General features: G+C 44.0%; 1 long non-coding RNA gene across 1 annotated transcript; it reads left to right on the forward strand.

Annotated features, from left to right (window-relative positions):
- Positions 1-621: 621 nt before the first annotated feature.
- LOC101722399 (uncharacterized) lies at positions 622-6,297 on the forward strand. The gene is made up of 3 exons (XR_002394728.2): positions 622-716; positions 4,130-4,239; positions 5,987-6,297. It is a non-coding gene; the product is annotated as an uncharacterized LOC101722399 (long non-coding RNA).
- Positions 6,298-24,925: the final 18,628 nt, after the last annotated feature.

Below are 24,925 nucleotides of genomic sequence, written 5' to 3' on the forward strand. Positions count from 1 at the left end.
GCACAGCTCTGATGGCCAGGAGGCCTAGGGGAGTGAGAAAGGGACCAGGCCCTGGAGGGGGTCATCCTCATGCTGAGGATGCCTTATGGGCTGTGACAGAGTGTGGCTGGGAGATCGGTGGTGGACCAGGAACCAGGCAGGTCACCTGGAGGTGACCACTGAAGCACAGTCCACAGCATCGTCCTCAGGACCTTTTCCTTGAGGCGGCGTGGAGGAGGCACAGGGTGGCCAGGAGAAAGTGCACAAAAACCCTCTAGTGACAGGGAGGCGAAGGCAAGGCTGCTTCCTCTTCCCCAGCCAGAGGTGGGATGGGGTGGGAGAAACCAGCCAACCCTTGGCTACAGCAGCTGGAGGACAGGGGTTGCCCCAGGGACTGTCAGGTTCGGGTCAGGTAGAAAGGCAAAGGCCTTGCTCGCAGTAGGTGTTCTCCATCTGCACAACATGATATACACACAGATCTTTAATCCTTCCCATTGGGTTAATGTGACATTTATTTTAAATAAGATGATTGCTAAGACATACAGATTTTAAGACTCATTTCTTGCTCAACTTACACTGCACATCATGTTCTACTCCTTACCAAAATATTTATTTTTTCCATCCTTGTTTTCTTTCAGAGTTAAGACATCTAAGCAGCTGTTATTTGGTCAATCGGGATGCATTATAAGTGTTATGTTCGTCTGAAGACTTCCCAGTTTTGTTCAAACAGTTACTAGGTACTGATACTCTATTTCACTTCTTATTGCTGCAGCAGTTGTAACATATGCAGGGAGCATTGCTGCCCCCTGCAGCAGTGTAGGGAAATAGCACTCAGCACACTGTGTAGCCTGTCTGGTCTCCCCTCCAGCTGTCAACAACCCGGTGAAATGACTCTGAAGACTAACGGGTGAAATGTGTTACTGTAGCTGTTAAAAATAAATAGTTATTAATGGACAACCCTAAGGAAATTGATATCACCCTATGAGTGCCTGGCCCCAAGACACAACAGTTAGTGAGATTATGAAGATAAACTCCACACATTTCCAGTTTCTGTAGTATATGAACTTGAGTTTAGTTAGTGTGGATATTAAGACTTTCCCACTTTCAGCTCTTAAAAAGAGCATGCAAATTACCCATAAACATTATCAATCCATTTGTTAGGCCAGCAGACTCAGCATGGCCTTGGAGCTTATAAACACGAATGCTCACTCCGTCCTGACCTGCCTGGATTAGCTAGGCCGGGGCGCTCTGCTACTGGAGCACAGAAGTCCCCCTTCTCTGTGTAGGATATGCCCCCAGACCCTGATGGACCCCTGAAACTTCAGGTAGCACTGAATCCCAAAGGGGCTCTGCTTCGTCGTGAACATACATTCCTAGGATAGGATTTAACCTGTAAATCTGGCATGTGAAAGAATAGCAGGAATATTTAATAATAAAACAGAAAAGTTATTCATAGAACAATAAAATAGGTCATTATTAAGTAAAATAAAGGCTCCTGAACACAAGCACTGTGAAAGCCCCTCGGTCCTCTGGTCACCGAGATGACACCCAAGTGACTAATGGGCAGGTGGCACACAGGGGCTGCAAACGCTGGACAAAGACACGATTCACGTCCTGGGTGGGGTGGGACTTCATCACCCTACTCAGAAAGTGAGCAATTTAAAGCTCATGTATTGTTTATTTCTGGAATTTTCCGCTTACTATTTTCAGACCACAGATGAGTGTGGGTAACTGGAACTGTGAAAAGCAGAATGCTGTGTTACCAAGGCCTCCAGAGATGGAGACACCAACCCTGCTTAGTATGAGAGCTGCTGGCATGGCCTTGCATCCCTGAGCCAGGTCCATAGGTTGACTACCCAGGACATGGGGAGAATGGTGGCCTTGCAGCCCTTACCAGGTCCCCAAATCAGAATCTGCATTTTAACAGGATCCTTGGTTCTTTCAAGTCTGAGAAGCTTCCTCTAAGGGAGGTGGATGATGGATGGTGAAGATTCTCCTTTGCCTGCCAGTCAATAGTTCCTGGCCTTTTTCTCAGCTACTAAGTCTCCAGTTTTGTGACCAGTAGGGCAAATGGCGGTATCTTGCTCATTTTGAGAAGAAGACAGTAGATATTATTTTCATTGCAAAGATTTTCTGAGAAGTCACCTTTGGTAGCAAAAGCTTTGCTAGGCAGAATGAATGGAAAAACATAACGCAGAGCTTGGAAGAGGGAAAATGAGCCACTTCCTCTTGGCACCTGGGACTGAGGATTGGGCCTCCTGTCCCCTAACGGGAACCGGGTTGGATCTGCCCTCTCTCTCTCCAGATTGCCAAGCACTTCTGACTCGGGTGAAGCAGAAGGAGATGGTGCTGTGTGAATAGGTGTTAGACAGTCAGTGGCTCCTGAAAACTCGGATTAAGTCCAGACCTGGTTCCTAGGGAGCTTTGTAACTCTGGGTGTCAGTGTGGCTTGTGTCACCTGCTCACCTCCTTCTTGTAGATACTGCGAACCCCACTAAGATCGTTGGTGCAGGGCAAGTTTGCAGACTGGGAAGTAGCAATTAAACATAGCAGTGGCAACATCTGCTTGCATTTTTGCACTGAGTTTTAACAATGCAATTTTGGAAATTTTTACACCAATTTTATTTCTGATATAAGGAGCAACCATCAACAAATGTTATCAGTGAGAGGCTCTTAAATTTTAATTCTTGAATTACCTTATCTCAAGTTTCCTTAGCCCATTACACAGTCACTTTTACCTTCAGAAAAGGAATGTGTGTTTGGAACCACTGATGTATCTGACCTGCAAACGTCTTTCATTTTCTAAAAAATTATCTAGCTCCAGTAGGGAAAAAAGAGTGGGTAGGCTTAATTTCCAGTGGGAAATATTGCTTTAATTCAGTGCAACTGGATTGATTGTTTCTCTCCTGCCTAATGGGTTTCATGCAGTCCTGAGAAGACAACATGAATAAAATATAATAGCTTCCCTCAAAGGGCATAGACTGGTGGGGGAATGGGGAAGTGGGGCAAGATGTTTAACACAAGTATGAGCTACAAAGAGAAGGACGCTTACCATGCTTGTCTTAACTGGTTCTTGTTGCCTCTTACACTGCTGTCTCCTACTTACCCCCTCTTCTGAGAGTTCTGGGAGGATGATGGGTCAGACAGGTAGCTTTGAAATATCTGGAATCTGCTTGTGAAAACCAAGAAGTGCCTGGATAGCATAACCAGAGGCCAGACAGCTGCTCAGAAAGAGTGCCCAGTGCTGCCCAGTGGCCAGTGCTGCCCTGGGATTGGTGCACCTACAGTGGGCCCGGAGTGGCTTTGGCGCTGTGCAGAGAAGGAGGAGGAGGGTGGGGGCTGGTGATGTCCTGAGTCCCCAGCACCTGGGCCTCCAGCAGTGCTGTGGGTTCAGGAGGCTGAGCAGAACCTGAGGGAGCTTTGCCACATTTGGCTAAGGATGCCCTGACGTAGTCTGCCAAGAGGTGCTGCACCAGCTGCTGGTAACTCTGCAACCAACAACTCAGGCCCTTCCTAAGAGGAAACCTGAGAGCCTCATTCAGGAGAAAGGAAAGAAGAATCCAGTTAGAGTGGTGTGGGGACTGGGAGAGCAAGGAAACAGGAGGTCTGGAGGCAGCAGAAGACCACAGCCCAAAGCAGCATGTTGTACATTTCAAATTACTGACAGGATGGAGCTTTAACATTCTCACCATAAAAAAGGTGAGGGGTAAGTTAATCAGCTTGACTGAATCTTTCTTCAATGCATTCGTGGATCAACACATCCCATCATGCCCTATAAATATTCACAATTATTACCTCTTGTCAATGAAAAAGAGAAAATGCAGAGGCCTATCTGAGAGAGCACCATGAGGTTTTGAGCACTCTGCAGACCAAAAAACAAAGATGCTATGTACCCCTCTGCTTCTGCCAGCATATTCACGAAAACTCTTTGTACTACAATAATCATAATCATAGAAAGGAACGAAAACAATAACTCTTGGGCCCTCCCTAGTTACATGAGAGAACAGGAACAAAGGGAGGGAGGCAGAGGCGTGGCAGAGGGCAACCCAGCGTGCAGACCCAGGTCATGGCTGAGAAGAGACCTGGGTGTCCTGCTGCCCGCTTGCCCAGTTGGAGGTGACACATGGTGATGTCTGTGATCTGCTTCCAGGGGATCTGTGAGGAGAAGGTGGATGAGACAGGAGAGAAACAAGGTTGTTCCGTTGTGGCGACGTGTGAAACCAGGCGCCAGGCACAACTGTCTGCGACACTTTCTTCAAGGTCTGTGCCGCTGTCCCCTCTCTCCTGCAGGCCTTGACCGGCTTCCTCTGTTGGCATCTGTGAGGGCTGGACGCTGTGTGCAACCCTGTCTCCTGGTCCTTCTACACAGTCGGCCAGTTTCACTCACACTTAGGACTGCACATGCTGCCCACATGCCCATCTCTACCTGGTCTTCATTTTGCCCAGATGCAGCTCCTGAGTTCCCATGGTGTTGGTGCCCCCTGCAAGCCTCTGAGGCAGAGAAGTCCAGGACAGTTCCCTGCCGCTTCTCCTCCATCCCCTCTTTCTATGAAGAGCTTCACCATCTCTCCTTGTTCATGCCAGGCACTTGAATGTCACCCTGGATTTGACTTTAAGTACCTGATCTCCTAGTCCTTCCAGTGCTGTGGCTGGATGAGGTTCGTGTCCAGGGGTTCACCTGTTGGGAGCTTGGGGCCTAGTGTGACAGTGCTAAGAGGCCCTATATCACAATTAGGGCAGTCATGCCACTTGCCATGAGGACCAGACCCAAGCCAGTGCCAGCATCGTGCCCCAGAATGTCCCACCCTGAGTTAAAATGAGCTTCTCTTCTTCCCCTAATACCTGGCTGCAGGCATCTCAGGTGGCTACAGAGCCTGGTGACTTGTCTGGTCACCTCCCAGGTGTCCCCAGTTCTCTGGCCTCTCCCTCTCTCCTCTGGACAAGGCAGCAGTTGTTACCCTGAGCTCTTCTTCCTGCCACACCCAGGACTGTGGCCAGAGTCTCCTCTCACAGGAAAGCTGGTCACCCTTGTGCTCCTGTGTGGGCACTCAATGCTAAGAGCCCATCGGCAGCACTTGTGGAACCCTTAAGGTGACTTCCCCACCCCTGCCCTCCTTCTCATGCATCTCCACCCTGCCCTTTGTGGTTCAGTGGAGTGGAGGGGTCTGTGCATCTCCAGTTCACTGATTTTATTCCCGTGAGCCTTTGCACCTGCTTTTTGTTTTTGTTTCCTGGGCACCTAGCAAAGTGCTTAGCACACACCTGACACTTGCTAAATAGTTCACGACATTCTGAAAACATAAATAAAGACATTATTCACTTTTATTGAGATGTCTGTCTTTGTTGGCTTGTCTCACCAGTTGAGTTAACAATGGCTTTGACAATGAGTATCAAATCTCAGCCCCAAATGGGCAGACATCACTCACACAGAAACCCATTCCACATCCAGCACTGTGACTTCCTTAGACAGCTGTGTCATCAGGAAGTGAAGATGAGGCCGCAGGTACAAGTCAGACACATTGTTGGGAGCTTTCTAGTTTTCTTATGAACAGATCTACCAGCCAAGAAGCTGAAATAATAGAGGATTGTACATGGGCAATGTATGAGAAACTGGTATAATTGATGGCAAACATTACGAACAGTAAGACAATAAATAGAGCAAAGTGGATCAGTGCTGAAGGCAGCAGCTGCTGGGAGACAAAAAGTGATACTGATATTGTTAATCTCAAGTGGAGAATGCTGTAAATTCTGTTTAGAGATCATCAGTCACCAGCCCCGAAGAAGGCAAACAGAGAAATGTGCTCCAGATTTTCAAAGCAATTGAGAAACAGACTCAGATGGGATCTTTTGGCAAGAAATCATATGATTACACACATTCACCCTAAATATTTCAGGGTTTAACAGGGATACGAGAGGGTGGGTGGGTCTGAGAGCAGATGAAATAAGGGGTGAGGAAGTATCCTGTGCCGCAACCACGTTATCCACAGAGTTCTGTTTTATTCTGCAGATGAACACAGCCACACGATTTCAGGCTGGCTGGCTTGGAAGAAGACTCCCAGAGAGCATGAGGAATACAAAGGAAGCAAGCAGGGTCATTGCTCTCCAGCTCCAAGGTCACACCCAGCCTTGGCAACCTGGGGCTGGTGGAAAAGCTGTCCAGCTTCTCCTCTCTGGGCCTGGTGAGCTGGACAACCCCGGGTCCCTGATGTGGCCAAGAAGCTCTGAGAGTGGGAATGACCTAAATGAATCCAGCCAAATGGAACAACCCAGATCTGTGGGAGAGAGCAGAGGCCAGGCCTTCACCTCTGTTCTCCTGGGCACGGGTGCTAGATGCACACGCATATGAGTCAGGTTTTCCTGTGGGAAGCAGCTAGCCCAGGTAACTCTGTTCCTCTGAGGACCTGGCCTGCAGGAGCCCTCTTCTGTGAGTGCAGAGCGATGCTGCTGCCCAGAGTCCTGCAGGACCAGATGCCCTGAGGCTTCTGAAGCTTCATATTTTGGCCACTGAGGTCCCTGCTAGGACTTCCTCTGTCTGCCTAGGGCAAGGCAGAGGGCTGGGGAGTTAACCTCACAAGCAGCTGCCAGCCCAAGGTTGGGAGAGCAGAGGTGGAAGACTTCAGGGCTTAGCCCCTCCCTTCCAGCATTTCACACTTTTCTATCTTCTCTACCCTAACTCTGTCTTCTAATGCCTCTTGCAGATTAGCTACAATTTTTTGATGTCTAAAGCTGTGGCAGATGGGACATGGCTATAGAAAAAAAAGCCATGGACATATGCCTTTCACCCTCTGACCTCATCTTCCAAAGAGAGGTGTCCCTCTGACTCTGATAACGTGGGCTTGGCCTCTAACACACCTTCTGCAGTGGCTTAGTTTGCCTTTTGCCAGATTTTATAGTCATTTTCTGAAGAAGAGTTAGTTTGATCTAACGACTTTTCTATTTGAAGCTAGACTGCTCGCTGGTTATTTTTGATTGAGAGTTAGACACTGTGCCTGAAAGTAGCTCAACAACAGTGTTGTCAACACAAACTGTCCTTTTCACGAACAGCTTTCATTTTATTTTTGGTGGAGAATGTGTCTTCTGTTTCTGGTTGGCTTTGGATAGTTTCTTCTCAGCCCTGAAGTTTCACCATAGTGTGTCCATGTGTGGCTTTATCTTAGTTTTCTTTCTAAATATATGGACTTGACTAAAGTTTTAATTTTTAATTTAAAAATTAATTAAAATTATAATTTAATTACTGTCTTGTAGTTTTAAGAATACAATTGAAGTATCCTTTATCCAGAATGTTTGGGAATACAGGGTTTTGGATTTTGATTTGCTTAGATTTTGGAATATTTTCATATACTTAATGAAGTATCTTTGGAGTTGAATCCAAGTGTAAATACCAAATTTATGCATTCATTCATGTTCTATATACACCTTATGAAAATAGCTTATAGGTAATGTCATACATTACTTTTAGTGCACTTGCATTTTGACCTTGACCTGCCACATGAGGTCACATGTGAAGTTTTCCTCTGTTACATGAAGTCTTGGGCAAAAATGTTTAGATTTAGGAGCATTTTGGATTTAGGATTTGGGGGCTGGGGATGCTCAGTTCACACAGTCAAAAGCTTTCCTTTTTCCCACTTCTAGTTTTCACGTCTGATACTGTCCTTAGCAGTCATGAGACAACTTTGGAAAAAATGCAAGCTGAAAGAGCAAGTCCTGCTTTTTCTGTGTGGGCACCAGACAGCCCTGCACATAGTGTTCCCAGAGTGTGGTTTTAATGCAGCGTGATGTGCTCTGATTCTGAGGTGCACCGTGTGGAATGAGGTGAGGATAGAAGTCCTACCACATGTCCCTGAGGAGCAAAGCAGCACCTGTGCATATCCTAGTGACTTCTGTAGTGAGCACCATATGTAGTCATTACTGGCTACTCACTTGGGGCCAGGGATTGTACTAGCAAGCCCAAGAGGGCAGAAGTGACTTTTAACTGCGTGTCTCCTGCAATACCTGCAGTGCTATTTTTGCTCAGGAGTAAGGTTGTTCTTAGGAGCTGGTGACAAACATAATCTCCTGGCTATTGAAAGGGCAGCATGGTTGTGGTCTTGAGAAAATATCATTCTGGTATAATAATTCAGGCCTGATGTTTGCTTTTGTTAATGTTTTTTTTTTATGGTTTAAACATACTTTATTTGTATGTATAAAATGCTCTGTGTAGTTGACCCCAACATTGTTCACACTGACTTCAAGAGTTCCATTTTCCATGTTCAAGTTGCTCAGTTGTTGCTGTTGGTTTGTTTTCTTTCAGGATCAAGGTGGGTGCTTTCATATAAAATCTTATTTTTTATTCCTTCTCTGGCAATTCTTTGCTGGATTCTTTCCTTTGCATAATTATACCTGCAATGGAACCAACATCCTAAAGTCACCATGATAAATCCTCCTACACCAACATCATATGATCTTCTAATTCTGCCTTCCCCTTCCCAGGTTCGCCAGGCTTTTGTGCGGCGGCCGTGACCAGAAGTTCGTGATTCCCGTGCCAGCAGTGTCCACCGGGCTGCTGGGCGGAAGCTGCACCGGCCTGCTTTTGTTAATGTTAAAGGCTTGGATAAGGATGTTTTGTTAAAAGCTTGAATAAGGATGAATTTTTTTTAAAACTTAAAAATTTGAGATTACCTGTCACTATGTGAGAGTTAAGCTGGTCAGCTTGATTGGTTTAAGAATGCTCAGGGTAACAGCAAAGCACACATCTGGGTGTGTCTGGGTAGGTCATGGAGGCATGACCTTGGGGACTATATGTGGTCCCTGGCCTCTTCCTCTCTGCTACTATTTTCTGCTTTGTGTCCCAGCCACCATGAACTGAGCACTTTTGCTCTACCAGGCCCTTCTGCCATGTTTCTGCCTTAGAGCCAGCCAACCATGGACCAAATCCCCAGAAATTGTGAGCCAAATTAAACCTCTCCTCTTAAATTGTGGGTATCAAGTATTGTAACAGTCAGTATTTACTAGAGAAACAAATGCAACACAAGATATACAAATTTTGGACCTCGTCCCCGAATTAGATTCGCGACAAACTCCCAAAGCATGACACAGTCCTGGGGTCTTACTGGAGAACTTTATTTTCTGGCCAGGACCCATGTACGCTGCAACCAAGTTGGAGGACAAAAGGCCCTAACTGAAAGGAGGACTGCATATTTAAAGGAAAAAAACCACAGAAAAAGAGTCCCTCCTCCCATTCCCCTGGGTTACGGATTGTTGCAGAAACTGGTTATAGAGGCCAGGATAAGCACAGTTAGTTCCTCCCATTCCCCTGGGTAACAGTTTGTTGCAGATCACCTGAAACACAGTTTCTGTTTATTTTACCCTGTGGTTACATGCATTGGTTAGGGGTGGGGTTTTCTCCCAGGAGACAGAGTGCAGTTGAAAGTCACACATTTGCAAAATGGAGGAGAATGTTCTCAACATGGTGCTAGTATTGCCAAGTTGCTAAGTTGGGTCTCACACAAACATATATGAATTTACAAGATTGGCTTATAATGGCCACCCACAGGGTTGGATGAGGAAGAGTCCAGAGGGTCTTGTCTGCACACTGCAGACCAAAGGATTTAGTTGAAGGTCTGGAGCTCACTGCTGCAGTGTCCTGTGAGTGTATGTATCAGGAGGCCAATGAGTCTGCAATGGAAGGCTGAAGAGTCTATGATGGAAGGCTGAAACATCTACACTGAAAGGCTGAAAGATATGTGCCAGAAGCCAAAGAGTCTGCACTGGAAGCCAGGAGATGACGACCAAGGCAAAGACTGGAGCTCCTTGGAAGGAACAGAAGCAGATCTGCCCTTCATACCATTTAGGTGATGAGCTGCCCTGGGGTGGATCTCCCACACCCTAGGGTATGGAATTGCTGAGTGGATTTAGTTAAGCTTCTCTTAACCAAACTTCTCAAATTGACACAATCAATCAGCCATCACAAATATTGTGACTTGGCAATGGAAAATCTGACTAATAAATGCTATGTAACTCTCAATCCTCTTGAGATAGCCTCCCAAGTGTAAGGGTAGACAGATACCATCACTCTTGGCTAAGGATGAATCTTATACAATGACAGATACAAGGTTTGGTCATAAGCTAGAGCCATGAAAGAACAGTGCTCCAGATTGTAAATAATGTATGTAGTAACTCCCATCAGCACACTTGGTCCGTGTTTTTCTGTGCACCAGCCCCTTCCCTTGGTAGGACGTGGAACCATTACCAACTTGGTGGAAGAATGAGCACTTTTGAGAAGTGGGTTCCTCGTTTCCTCTGCCTTTCTGCTAGGTTGCTATAGTTTAATTTGCCTTGAGATAAAGAAAGAGAAGGTGAGCATATTGGGTTACATGCTACTATTTTAAAATCTTATTTTCTCTTCAAAAACATCAACTAGCCACAAAATGTACATACTTTAAAATGGAAGATGCCTGTGAAATTTCTTCATTTTCATAACTAAAAATTCTTAGGCCTGGTAAAGTAAACATTAGGAAATAAAATTAGAGCTAAGTTAATAAGCTGACAGTTGGGCCATTGCAACTGCTGGAAGCATTTTGGATTCTAATGTTCTATTTCCTGGCTCATTCTGCAATTTGGCTATGCTTAGGAGCAAATTTGGTTTAAATTGTAGGTAAGAAAGGAAGAATACCAAGCTCTGTGTAAAATAACACCTTTTCTTGTCATTTACTTTTACATACTTATCATTTTGGTTTCTTAATTTACCTTTTGGTCTTTGAGTTACAAGTGAATACTTTGGAGAATATAATTTAGTAACTCTTTAGCCCCTACCTCTAAGGGAGCACTTGGTAACTGGAGAAAGGAGGCCACTCGGGTAATAGAACAAAGGGCAGGCTGCTGGGTGTGTGCACATGTGTGTGTGAATATATTGATGTTATGTGCAAATATGCAGGTGTGCATACAATGTATGTATGCATGCATGTAGTATGCATATAATGTAAATATTATGACAGCATGTATATAACATAGGTGGATGTACATGATGCATCCATGTATGTGATGTGTGTATTATGCATACGTGTGTATGCATGTCTCTGTGTATGTATGTACACAAGTGTGCATTATGCATGTGTGTAAGTGTGTGTGTATATATGTACATGAGTACATCTATTAGTGGACCCCACTGAAGCTCTAGTTCAGCAGGATATGGCATATTTAATTTTCAACATTAGGTTTCTAATTTTTCTTTGTCAAGATTTCTTTTGATGTTTCCACATCATTCTATTTTGCGTTTCCACATACATTTTATAAGCTATTTGTCAACTTCTACGTAATAGTTTATTGGGGTAAAGTGGAGTTGGGTTAAATTGACATCAATATTGAGTTTCTGGCTCCTTGGGCAGCTATCTCTCCTCATTTATGTAGGTCTTTAACTCTTTCAACAGTGTTTCCTCCTTTTCAGTGTAAATGTTGTGTTTGTATTTTGTTAAATTCATTCCTACACAATTCATATTTATGCTCTTGTATATTTCATTGTCTTTCAAATTTTTAATTTCCAACTGTTTATTACCAGTACATAAAAATATAATTGGTTTTTATATACTGACCTTGTATCTATGGTCCTGTGAAACTTATTATATTTGGTAGCTTTTTTGTACATTTGTTGGGATGCTCTACATAAACAATCATGCCATCTTCAAACAGAGACAGTTCTAATCGCTTCTCAGCCTTTTGGCTAAGATCAAATGTAAACAGAGACAGTTCTACCTCTTCCTTTCAGGTTTATGTGCCCCTTCCCTTCCTCCCTCTTTCCCTTCCTCCCTCCTTCCCTCCCTCTTTCCTTCCCCCTCTCTCTTTCCCTCTCTTCTTTCTTCCTTGCTTCCTTCTTTCCTCCTATCTCCTCAGACTTGCTATGATTTTAATACCATGTTTAATGAAAGGATGAAGGCACACATATTTGTATGGTTTTCAATCTTGGTGGGAAAGCACTAATTCACTAAAAATTAAGATTGATGTCTAATAAGCTCAACCTGACCAAGTCACACAACCAATGATAAATGGCACAATCAAAACTCAAGCTGGCCAGTGATTTAGCTCAGTTGTTCCGCAGCCTGCGCCTGCCCGGCAAGTCCCAAGGACCCGAGTTTGATCCCTGGTACCAAAACAAAAAAACAAACAAACCAAAAAACTCAAGCTAAGATCTGACTGAAGCCAAAATGCATGCTCTTATCATGGTGCAGTACAACTACTTTCTTGAATGCAAGTATTTTTTTTTAACATTGTACAACTTCTGTATCCACAGAATTTTTTTTCCTGAATTTTTTCGCTGCTAGTATATTATTGGCAGATAGTAAAGCTAATGACTGATGTTGATTTTATGCTCCGTTGCATTGCTGAATTCATTTATTAGCTCTAAAAGTCTTTTGGTACTTTTTGCCATTTTGACTTTGCTGAGTTTAAAAGCTGTTGTTTCCATGAAATGCTGCTTGACTGAGCCATCCTGAATGCTCTGCCCTGTACAGCTCAGTGTGGTATTTTATGCTGTCCTTGTAAAAGCTCTCCCGTTAGAAGTCTGGGACCATGTTGTGTGACTGTGGTGATTCTTACAGTCCCTCAGGTACTTGGTGGTTCAGCATTTGGCTTTTGTCTGGTCACATAATATAGGGAACAGGGAAAGGGGACTTTACTAGGACCACTTAGTCTTAGTCTCCTGCGAGCCATAGCAGAACAAGGCATATTAATTTATTATACAGGAAAGGTAGAAAAAATGAGACTTGGAGAAGAAGCTGAGCTTTGTGCCTGATCAGTGCTGCTCTGGGCAGTAGAGACAAAAGCCCCCAAACTTGCCGCACCTTCTATTCAGTATATAGGGAGAAACAAATGTAACAGATAATGGGGAGTGGCGGAATTCCTAGATCAATGAGGAACTCTGCAGGTGAAGATTTGGTTCCTCCCAGGATGTCTCCCGCAGGTGTGGTCTTGCCCTGGCGCATCACAGCATCACCAGATCATTGAGGTCTCAGTTGTGACCTGAGGCCAAAATGGAATCATGTCTGGAAATGCCATAGCTGGGCTGTAGGCAGGAGAACTAGGCCTAATCAAATGATTTTTCCCTAAAATTATGTAGCATTGCTTCCAACATATCTCCCTTTCTTTTGTTTTATGTGAGGGTGTTTTTGGGAAAAGTGAGCATACCCAACAATGGCTTGACCCTATATATTCGAAGGATCTATAGTGTGTTTGACTGGGTTAGCTGTCTATAATAGCCATAATTTCTCTTAGTTGGGCCTGTAAAAGGATTAAAATCTAATAATTTTTTTAAACCATGTTGGCAATAAAATAACAAAACTTTTGTTGAACTTAAATAAATGTTACCTTCAGTTATACTTTTCTATTGGGTGTTTAAGACCAAGTTATGGTGAGACCTATATTAAACAAAATTAACCTCTTCCTAATAAGGTCAAATAAGTCTCCGCAGGCACTGTCTTGGAACCATGCATAGAGCCTCTTAGCTCCTCTGTCAGTGTCAGCCATCAGGATATGTCTGGGCCTTGCTTGACCATGTTGCTTTCTGCGAAAGCATGGGAGATTTTTTTCCTCCAGGTGACATTCCTTTGGCACACTTTTTTTGGATCTTACTGTTTTGGTGTTCAGCAACCTCCCTGCTCAGGAGGTTGGATGACTCACCAAAGTTGTAGGATCTTGGAGAAGGTTCCCTCATGTCATGGATCTTTTTGTTGTAGTTGTTGTAGTTGACCTTGAAGGGCCAGGGCCAGGACCAAAATATTGGCTGTCATCTTAGCCCAGATACCTTTTGAGTTCTGGTCTCTAAACTTTGGTTGTTGAACACCCAGAAGAGAAGATCAATAACATTAGCTTTGTAAGAGGAGTGGTGAACTCAACTATTATAATTTTACCTGGATATTAAGCATTTTGGAATAAAAACATAGTTATAAGAAAAAAAAGATTGATGTAGTTGTAGGTGTTTTGGAGTTAATCTTTTAACAGCAGAGTCAATTCTCTTCTATTTGTAATTTTCTGAGGGTTTTTATTGTGAATAGATGTTGAACTTTGTCAGATGACTTTACTGCATCTATAAGATTAACATATAATTTTTCTTTTTTTAGGTTGATTAATCTGCTGAATTGATTTTTGGGTTTTGAACAAAGCTTGTAGTCCATGATGAAACCCACCAGCTTGTCTATTGCTAGATTTGACTTGCTAACATTTTGTTCAGTGCTTTTGTGCCTGTGTCATGAGGGATATTGCTATGCACTTTTTTTCCTAGTAATGGGGACACATGTGGGACAGTGTTGGACCTAAAAACTAGATTATTTACAAACAAGCAGCAGTTGGAAACCACTTCCTGGTTGGCATTTCATGTGTCCTGACTCCCACCAGGAAGGAGTTTTGTGATAAATACAGCCCTTGCTGATCTTGGGAGTCCTGAACCATCATTCTTTAAACATCTGTACACAGTATGTGTAAGGGACACAAAGCCATGCTACACACAGTATCATTATTCTTGGAGAAAGAAACTAAAGGTGGAATAAAGTGGCGCTGTCCATATTGTGTAACTATGTATATGCTTTTAAATAACCTTTTTTTCTTTTTGGTACCAAGGATCGAACTCAGGTCTTTGCGCTTTCCAGGCAGCCCCAGGAACCGCTGAGCTAAATCCCCCACCTTAAATAAACTTTTGACACAAAACAAGAGAAGAGAAGGCAAAGAAGGAATGCTCAGAGACACAGGAACAATGGGAAGGTGTGTCGCCCATGTCCAGAGACCGTGTGCGGTAGCTGGGGCCTGAGGGTGGCATGGGAGTGTTGGCAGCAGGTTACAGGCATTGCTGGCTGGTGGATCCCTGGTACTGGAGACTCATTTGGGTTGCAGTAAGGATGGGAGCCAGGGACACAAGTAAATAAGTATAGATAGATAGGTACACTCTTTCAATGTACAATTTGTAACAGGAGAATTTATAAAATAATACACAATGTGGACATGTATACCCACCACCCAGCTTTATCAAAACTTCATATTTTGCCATATTTTTCTTTAAAAAAACTAAAGAAATCACTGAATCTGCTTACACCTTTCTTCCCAACCCCACACTCCCAGCTTCAATTGTCATTAATTTGATGGCTTTCATTTCTTTCTCTTTTTTTCCCCCATACTGGGGATTAAACTCAGGACCTTGCACTTTTGAGGCAGGCGTGGCACCAGTGAGCTAAATCCCTGGCCTGATGTCTTTCATTTCTGTGCATATTTAACCCTGCTACTGCATTTATTGTGTATACATAAATACTATGCAATATTTGGTGGGTCTGTGATCTGAATATAAATGGTATTATACATACATTTCTTTCAGCATGTTGCTTTATAAATACGAAGTAGAAATATATCCATTTATCCACTGGTGATAAAGCTTAAATTCTATAAATATTCTTTAATTTAGCAACTTCCAATATTGGGTGTCTCAACTATATCTGAGATTTTATGTCACAAATGTGTGGCCCTGGACATTGCTGTGCTTGCTATGGAGCTCCCCTGGAAATGGTCACATGCCCACTGTGACCAGATGTCACACCTGGCTCTCTGAAGGCCACCAGCAGTGTGTGAGCTGTATCCTTCATGTCCCTATCATGACATTTGACAATGACAGACTCAGACCTTGGTTATTGGGGTGCTGGCCTTCAGGGGTGAGGGTACCTGCCCCTGGGCCTGGGTGGTTCTGTGAGATGGCTGCTATAGGAAGAGCTAGCCTGCCTCACCTGCTGCCCTGCTTCCGGCTAGGATGTGATGTTTCTTCCCACATCACACTGTTCTGCCATTAGCCCAGGCTTTCAGCCTTCAGGACCAGGGGTTACATCACCTCTTCAGGCTGCATCCGGAGCTGCCTGCAGGTTGGGGTGACTGAGCCATCCTCTGGAGCCACTCCCAAGGTAGCAGATGAACATCTGCTTCTACCTGGTTGTGTGTTTCCTCTTCAGGCATGACTCTGTCACCTTCATTTTCGAATATTAGTAGACTTTAAGAGCAGCTTCAGGTTTATAGGAAATTGAGCACAAAACACAAAGATTGCCCATATCCTTATTTCTCACCCTCCTGTTCCCCCACAACTAGCATTTGCCATCTGAGTGGTGCATTTGTGACAGCTGGGGAACCAGCATTACTGTATTATCATTAATAGAAGTTCACATTTATGTTAGCATTCATGCTGTGTCCCAACAGATGCTTTGTGGCAGTCATGTCAGGTGTCCACCACTGCAGCGTAACACAGAATAAGTTCTTTGCCCTCAGAATCTCCTGTGCTACATTGTTTCTTTTCTCTCCTTTCCCCAGGCTCACAACTCCTGGAAGACACTGGTCTTTATGACATTTTTATAGCCTTGCCTTTTCCAGAATGTTCTAGACCTGGAACCATAATGCAAAGCCTTTCCAGATTGACTTCTTTCCTTTTTTTATTATCAAAGTGATATTTATTAATAGTGTGGTCTTGGTCAAATATTTTAGTCTCCATTTAATCCTTAAATATTTGATTCACAAAGTAAACATAATAATTGGAGCATTAACTGAAATTTTTTTGAATATAATACTCAAGTAGTAGAAAAAGGAGATGCCAAATTCTACGTTTCCTGTTACTTGTATAGGATTTTAGTCAATAATTCCCCCTTTATATAAAACAACATAGCTGACTCAGAGAGAAGGTGAGCCGGTCCCAGCACCCGGAAGGAAGCTCCCCCACCACCATCTCACGTTCCTGGGGCAGAGAAGCTCAGCTTCTTTCCTTTTTCAATGTGTGTTTAGGACTGCTCCACCTGATTCCATGGTTTGATAGCTCACATCTTTTATCTACTGTATAAAATAAATTTTATCCATTGCAGAGAATATTGTAGAATGATTAGCCATTCACCCATTGAAGGATGTTTTAGTTTCTTCCAATTTTTGGCAATTTTGAATAAAACCACTACAAACATTCTTGTGGACATAAGTTTCCAACTCCTTTGGGTAAGTACTGAGGGGTGTGGTTTCTGGATGATATAGCTCTGCCTATCCTGGGTTTTCTAAGAATACTGAGCTGTCTTCCTGGTGTCTGGGCCATGCTGTATTCCCACCAGCAGGGGGCAGAGTTCCTGCTGTCCAGCTTTGGTAATGTCTGGGATTGTCGGGATTGCGGATTTGATCCACTCTAATGAACCAGTAGTGGCACCTTATTATTGTTTAAATGTATAGTTTCCTAGTGGCATATGTTGGTGAGCATCATTTCACAGGATAAGTGCCATATGAATATCTTCTTTTGTCAGGTGTCTTTACAGATTTTTTTTCACCCGTGAACTCTAATTTTTTGTATATTCTGGGCGACAATCCTTTACCAGATAAATGTTTTGAAAATATTTCCTCTGTATCTGCAGATTGTCTTTTCATTGTCTTAGCCATGTCTTTCACAGAGCAGAGATTTTAAGTTTTAAGGAAGTCCAACTTTTCAATATTTTATTTCATGGATTGTGCCATTGGTGTTGTATCTGAAAAGTCATCGCCAAACCCAACATCACCTGGGCTATCTCCTCTTATCTTTTAGTTTTGAATTTTACATTTAGGTCTCTGAGCCATTTTGAGTTAGTTACTGTGAAGTATGCAAGGTCTGTGCCTGGATTTATTGCTGTCTTTTGCATGTGGATATCCAAGTTCCTACCTCCCTGTGTTGGGGACTCTTATCCCTGGGATCACTGTTGCCCCTTTCTCAGAGCCCAGCTGATGCATCTATATGGGCTGTTTCTGGGCTCTTTCTGATGCCCTGTGGCTCCACTGGTCATTTCTCTGCTGTCATCCTGTATTGATTCCTGTAGCTCTGTCATAAGTGTGAAGTTGAGTGGTGCTGGTCGTTTAGCTTTGCTGTTCTTCATGAATACTGTTTTAGTCATTGGTTTGTTGATATCCACAAAGTTTCCCTCATTCAGATCTTTGTTTCAAAATACAGAATTTTTTTCTCAAAACTTTAAAAACAGAGGTACTATGATTTCTACCAGTGTCACGTCTGGACATACAGTAAAACCTTGATTTGAAAGCATAATTCTTTCTAGGAACACACTTGTAATCCAAAGCACTTGTATAGCAAAGCACATTTCCCCATAAGAAATAAAGGAAACTCAGATGATTGATTCAACAACCTAAAAATATTCATATAAAAATGATTACAATACAGTAATATAATATAAAATAATAAAGGAAATACAGAATATATAAAAAACAAACTAACTTGCACTTACCTTTGAAAACCTTCATGGCTGGTGTGAGGGAGACAAGAGAGAGGAGAATTATTGTGTAGGATGACTTTTCACTATCACTAATGGAATTACTGCTATCAGCTCAATGGTGTAGTATTCTTTTCCTGTAACTTTAACAAGGAACCTGTCCAATGACACTTGCTTTTGCCTCCTTTTGAAGATTTCTCAAAAATGTGACCTTGCATTGTCATTAAACAGATTCATTCACACTGCTACAGCCTTACTCAAGTGGTGCTTTCCCACAAAATTTTGTAGTTTCCCACATTTTATACATCTTCCTAATCTTATTAGAAGCGAGGGATTCCTCCACCTTTTTCTCCTCCTCCTCTGGAGATGAGATCTTGTCCATAACCAACCTCTTGCTGTTGAGAGACAAGAGAGGATCACTCACAATCCTGCAGAGAAAGAGAGACAGAGACAGAGGAGAGAGAGAGAGAGAGAGAGAGAGAGAGAGAGAGAGAGAGAGAGAGAGAACCATTGGCTCAGTTGTGATCATGTGATGTTTGGCATCATGTATTACTCATACTATAAGACACCACTTGTTTATCAAGTTAAATTTATTAGAAATGTTTAATTGTCTTGCAAAAAACTTACAGAACAAGTTACTCGAGGCCCAAAGTTTTACTGTGTGTATTTCCTGGTTTCCCTGTGATTTCTCAGTCCTTTCCAAAGTTCTACTGTCGTCATGAACTCTGTAATGAGTCTCATTGTATATGGAACTTTTCCCCATATTTGGCATTATGTTGCTAGGCTATTTCCTGAATAGGAAGTTACTTGGCTTCAGAGTAAGAGCAGGGGCAGGGGAGATATTGACAAATTGCTGTCTTGATAGCTTGTGCCACTTTATAGTTCTTGTCAGGGTTGAGCCTGCTTATTTTATCTCACTGCTCAGCACTGAATTCTACCTAAAAATCTATCAGGCATTTGTTAATTTCATGGGCAATTTCTTTTAGTTTCTGATATCAAGTTTTGAAATCCCATAGTATCATAATTTTCCTCAACGCTAAATAATTATGAACTAGCTTATCAGCACACTAGGGAGAGAGAGTACTTATATATGAAGGGTGATGAAAAATAGGGTGTTTACATATTTAAAATTTTTATTACAATAAAAGACATTTTCCATTAGTCCCCTTCAAAAAACTCCCCCTTCTATTGAATAAATTCATCCCATTCCCCTTGCCACTTTCTGAGGCAGTTCTGGAAGTCCTCTTTCATGAGTATCTTCAACTGTGATACTGTGTAGGCTCTGATGTCCTGATTTGAACCAAAACATTTGCCGTCCATGGTTATTTTGACTTTGGGGAAGAGCCAGCAGTTGCACAATACCAGATCTAGGTGGATGAGAACACAGTATCGTGTTTGTATTTGACAGAAATTGCTGTAAACATTTTGCATTGAGTCAGCCACAAAAAGACACTCACAAAAAAAGATTTCCAGAATTGCTGCAGAAAGTGGCAAGAATAATGGGACAAGTGTGCTCTAAATGACAGGGGGCATTTTGAGGGGGGATTAATGATGATCTCTTTTTTACTATAATAATTTTTTAAACATTAACTGTTTTTTTTTTTCTTTATGGAGGATTGAACTCAGGACCCTTTTTCGAGGCAGGTGCAGTGCCACTGAGCTAAATCCCTGGCCCTTAACTGTGTTTTTTGATCACACCACATACCTTTGTTTAGTAGTTATCAAAATAAAAAGTTTCCAATACACCTTGTGCTCCTCTTCATGTGTTGTATGAATTTGTTTGCATGGACATTTTGAAATTAGAATCATTAGCTGATTATGTCAAGAATAAACCTTCAATCAGACATCATGAGTGTCCACACCAGAAGCAGCCAGTGCCTGTGAAGGTGGAGATCACGGGCTTCGGAGATGGCTGAGAGGAGCAGGAAGTGTGCTGTGCTGGGTCCATGTCTGGTTCTGCCCCACAGCTGCTTCTGTCTGTGCTGTCAAGTTGGGGAGGGGAGGGTGGTGCTGAGTCAGGGCAGCGGCATGGACCTTTGTGTGGGACACAAACACTCCAGCCTTAGCCTCCAGCTGCTCTGTGAGAGCTACAGTTTTTATTTTTTCACAGTTTTAATTTTAAAATCTAGTAGTAGGAAGGAATAAAGACCAAGTGTGTATATGTGTGTGTGTGCACACTTGTGTGTTATCTCGGAGCCCCCCAGCACCTGCAAAAGGCCTTGACACCCACACAAACAGAAGCTCCTTGACTTACGAAGATAAACCCATCCCAAGTTGAAAATATGAGCTAAAATGCGTTTAATCCTCCTACTCTACTGCTCTCCCTTGCTACTAGGAGCGTAGAGCACAATGGGATCTCGGTTGTTTCCCCCTGTGGTCCCTGCCGCTACCTACCCATCAGTCCAGGAGAACATCTGTACACATCTCACCAGGCTGGGAAAAAGTTGAATTGAAAATCCTAAGTGTGGTTTCCACCGAGTTTCTGTCACTGGGTGCTATTGCAGGGTGGAATCATTAAAAGCTGAGTCATCATGAACTGGGAAGTCTATGTAGTTTGGGGAAACAGAATTAGCATAGGCTAACACTTACACCCAGATGGTGTGTTTTTGGTGAACTGTGCCCTTTAAGCATCATCACAGCTCTCTGGGGGACAAAGGGGCCTTGGAGGAGACAGCCTGTGGCTAGGACAGACCTGGTGGATGGCTGCATGCTGAGCTCTCTCCCCATAGAGCACTTGCTCTTCTCAGACCGGAGCTCTGCCCCTCTCTCTAGTAGGATAGGGCAACACCCACCTCTCCTGCTCTCTCCCAGGTGGCTGGAGTGTGCTGAGGTGCCTTGGGGGCTCAGGACGTCCTCTGGAGGACCCCTTTGCCCTCTCTAGGGTGAAGTCCCAGTGCATGGAGGGCTGACATGAGTCCAAGCCTCCATATTTTGGGGCCACATACATCAAGTGGACAGTAATAATGTGACTCAATTCATCTTTACACCTGAGGGCAGCACAGTGCAACTTCAGCGAGGCAGCCTGTCTGTGTCTCCTTGGCCAAGGCTCAGGTGGGCACCTTCCTCCCTGCTCCTGCCCGTGTGGTGCCCCTGGCATGTGGCCAGCCCCTCACCTTGGCCCCGGGACAGCAGCCTCTGAGCAGGAAGCCAGGTGGGGCAGTTGGTGACAGTATCCCCTGCCAACTGAGCAGACTCATGGGCACCTCGATCTCAGAGCAAAGTGAGATGACTCCCTTGGGAAAGAAAACGAGAGCCTGTGTTAGAAAAATTCAAGAGTGTATCAAAACAGCTGCTGGTCCCGGCTCCATGTGCGCTGGCCCTTGTCCTGGCAGCCCTGGCACACTGTCCCCCAAGGTCTCGGTTTTCCTCTCTGTACAACAGGCTCAAGGACTTTGCCATTGGTAAGGCTCCTTAGAGTAGATGAGACAGTAAGGGGGAAAGTGCTTTGTAAAATGAAATCTATGCACAAGTCGGTCACACCTATTTTCATAGAATATACTCCTCATGCTCTCCGATTGGCCCCTGGCCAGGAGCCCGGTGTCTGTTCAAGACTGCTTGCACCCGTAGCTGCTTCCCTGTCCGACAAGGCATCACCTTCACCCTGGCCTGGGCTGATGAGAAGGAAACTGCACTTTGTGGGTCTTTCTTTGGATTTGGCAGCAGAGGAGAAAACATCACTACTCTGTGAGGCAAGCCATAAAGTGGGGTTTAGCCCTTCAACCTCTTGTAAAACGAGAAGACTAATAAAACACAGCATCTGGAACGCGTTTCATAGGAGTCAGGGCTGATGGAGTCTGCGGAAAGTGGGCAAATGGTGGGTGGCAGCAGTGTGGCTGCGAAAAGGAAACGGGAGAGTTCAGAGGGTTCGGCTTCTCTCAACTCAGCTCCCTGACTATGCATGGGAAACTTGTTCTTTCAGACGCCATGGTTCAAAGGCAAGTTTTCCACCTACACTTTGAAATGAACAAGGCAGTACTGACCCTTCAGTGAACACAGAGTAATTCATTCCTGCTACCCACTCAATGGTGCTTGGACTTTTTTAAAAACCCTTTTTATTTTGAACTAATTTTAGGTTTGAAGAAAAGTCTAAACAATGCAGAGTTTCCATACATTCCTCACTCAATTTCCACTAATGTTAATATCTTATATGATGACAGTACAATTCCTTGAACCAAGGAAATGAGTGCTAATATTTGATTAGCAAAGTAATGACCTTATTCTATTGCCATTAAATTTTCCATCAATATTTCAGCATCTTACCCAGGACCCCACATTGCATTTGACGTCTTTTCTCTCCTGTAATGTGTAATTTCTCAATCGGTCCTTTGTCTTTCATAGGCTGGACAGTTTCAAAGAGTGCCTGTCAGTTACTTTGCTCAGTGTCACCCATCTGGGCTGTGTGACATTTCCTGCCCTGTGGCCTGGGAGGATACCACTGGACAAAGGGTGTTCTAATGCATCATGGCACAGCTCGGATCTCAGCATGTTGCACTGCTGTGCTGTTGACCTTGATCCCTCAGGGAAGGTGACTTCTCATGGGCTTCCTTCTTTGTAAGGTTGCTATTATTCCCTTCCAAGTTAGCAGATATCTTCGGGAAAATGCAAAAAGACCACGCAAATCCCATTTCTCCTAATCTTCTGTCCATGATTTTAGCATCCACCAGAGGGCACTTCTGCAAAAATTACTACTGTTATGTTTGCCTAGTGGTGATTTTCTTTATGCTTCTTTTCTTGTACACTGATTAATTGGACGTTTACTATGGACACCCCTTGTTTAATGACTGAGTTCTGTTCCTGAGACTAGGTCATTAACTGAATCTGAAACTAAATGAGGAATTGTATGTAGTGTATACATTACAATATTCAGAACAAAGAAATGGCCAAAGGAAACTCCAACTTGATGACTTTGCTTTTATTTGTGTAACTCTTACATGCAGTACTGTAATGTATAACTGAACATAAAACCACAGTACTGTGCTGGGCAGTGCAATCAGCCAGAATTACACTACTTACTGTAGAGTAAGCCACCATAAGGCCACAGTGCTACTCATACACTCACGTTCCTGTGTCATAAGTCCGAATGCAGATCCTAAGTCTGAAAGGCAGGTAATAAGTCAGAACAGCACGTCTGTCTTTGTCATGAGCAGTCAAACAGGGAGGTCATCAAACAAGGAGTGCCTGTGTAAGGATGAGTTCTCCCTTCACCTCTTTTCATTAACTTAGTAGAACAGTTTTAAACATCTGTGTCAGTAAGGGCTCATGGATGTCTATTTTCCACAGTGTCTTGTGATCTGATCTTATCCCTACCCTGCTCCTCTGGCGGTCTGGTCTTTGGCCTTGGGTCTCTGGGCTCAGGCAGGCTCCTGTGCCCAAGCTTTTTGAGCTCATCCTCACTCTGACACCACCACGTGAGTCATGGCCAGTTGGGTTTCTGTTCGGCTCTTCCTGCAACTGCTCAGAGCCTGACTCCCGTCACTGGTGAAGAGTGCTCTGAAACAGGATCTTAACACATGAGTGTTTACCACCACTGGGTGTCACCCTTCCAGCCCTCAGTGCAGACTGAGCTGGAGCCCCTGTGTGCACAATGACACATGTGTGTGCACTGGGCCACACTTCCATACCACCCACCCGTCAATCAATCCACCTATGAAAACCGTGACTTTATACTGATAGTTCAGATTGAAGTCTAACACCATGGAGTCCACTTAGCTCCCTACGTTCCCTTATCTGTAACATCTTTTTCTAACAGTGAGAAACTGGTCTCCTCTAAATGTGTGAGGAGCTGGGGTGGGTTCACTCTGTTACAGCTTGGCAAAGGGGTGTGCTGGAGGAGTCCTTTTAGGAAGGAAAGAAGGAAATAAAATGAAAGAAAAGAAAAGAGCAAACGGAGCCATCTCCAAGCCTCGTGCTTGTGTGGAGGAGGGCGGTGGGTGTCTCCACTGCTGTTCTTGCTCTGGACTGAGGATCCCCTGAATCCAGGCTGCAGCTCCAGTCCAGGTTCAGTGAGAGTGAGAGAGAGAGCCCAGGAGCAGGAGGCTGAGCAGAGTGCATTGCACAGGGAGATGAGTTCTGGGAGAGGTTCCTGCGGATCCAGTGTGCAAACATGGACAACCTGGCTCCCAAATGAAAGCAACCATAGCTCTGCTTCTCCTCCTCTCCATGGAGGCTGTGTTCAGCCCTTGGTACCTGTAGGATTGATCCAAATGCCCCAAGTGTATCAGGCTCCAGAGATGCTTTCGCCCTTTGTATGACACAGTATGGTATTTGCATGGAGCTGCTGCACATCCTCCTGCTATCTTCACTCATCTCCAGGTGGCTGATGATACCGAGTACAGTGTCTTTGCTCTGGAAGTAGTCATTACTGCCCTGTTCAGGGAATGATGACAAGAAAAAGTCTGAGCATGCCCAGTATGGATGCAATTTTAAAAAATTAAAATCTGGAACCAGTTGTGGTTGAATGTGTGCATGTGGAGCCCATGGGCACGGAAGGCAGACTGCATTAGAACTGGCTGCCCTTTGGACCCCTGTCCTGCCTGCCATCCACCTGTCGCTGGGAGTCCTGCCTGCCCATCCTATCCATGGTGCCATGATGATAAAAAGCTTCTAAAGGACAGCTTCTGATCTAAGGGGTCCACAGAACTCCCCAGAGTGAGGTGAATGCTGTGCTGGAGCAGGGCAGGTGGCAAAGCATTCCCAGCCGTAGTTCAAAGAGAGAAAAGGTGAATGTTTTTGCC

Source organism: Heterocephalus glaber, unplaced genomic scaffold, assembly GCF_053883595.1.
Source record: "Heterocephalus glaber isolate CG9 unplaced genomic scaffold, H.glaber_assembly_v1.0 deba00000470, whole genome shotgun sequence".
Classification (NCBI taxonomy): domain Eukaryota; kingdom Metazoa; phylum Chordata; class Mammalia; order Rodentia; family Bathyergidae; genus Heterocephalus; species Heterocephalus glaber.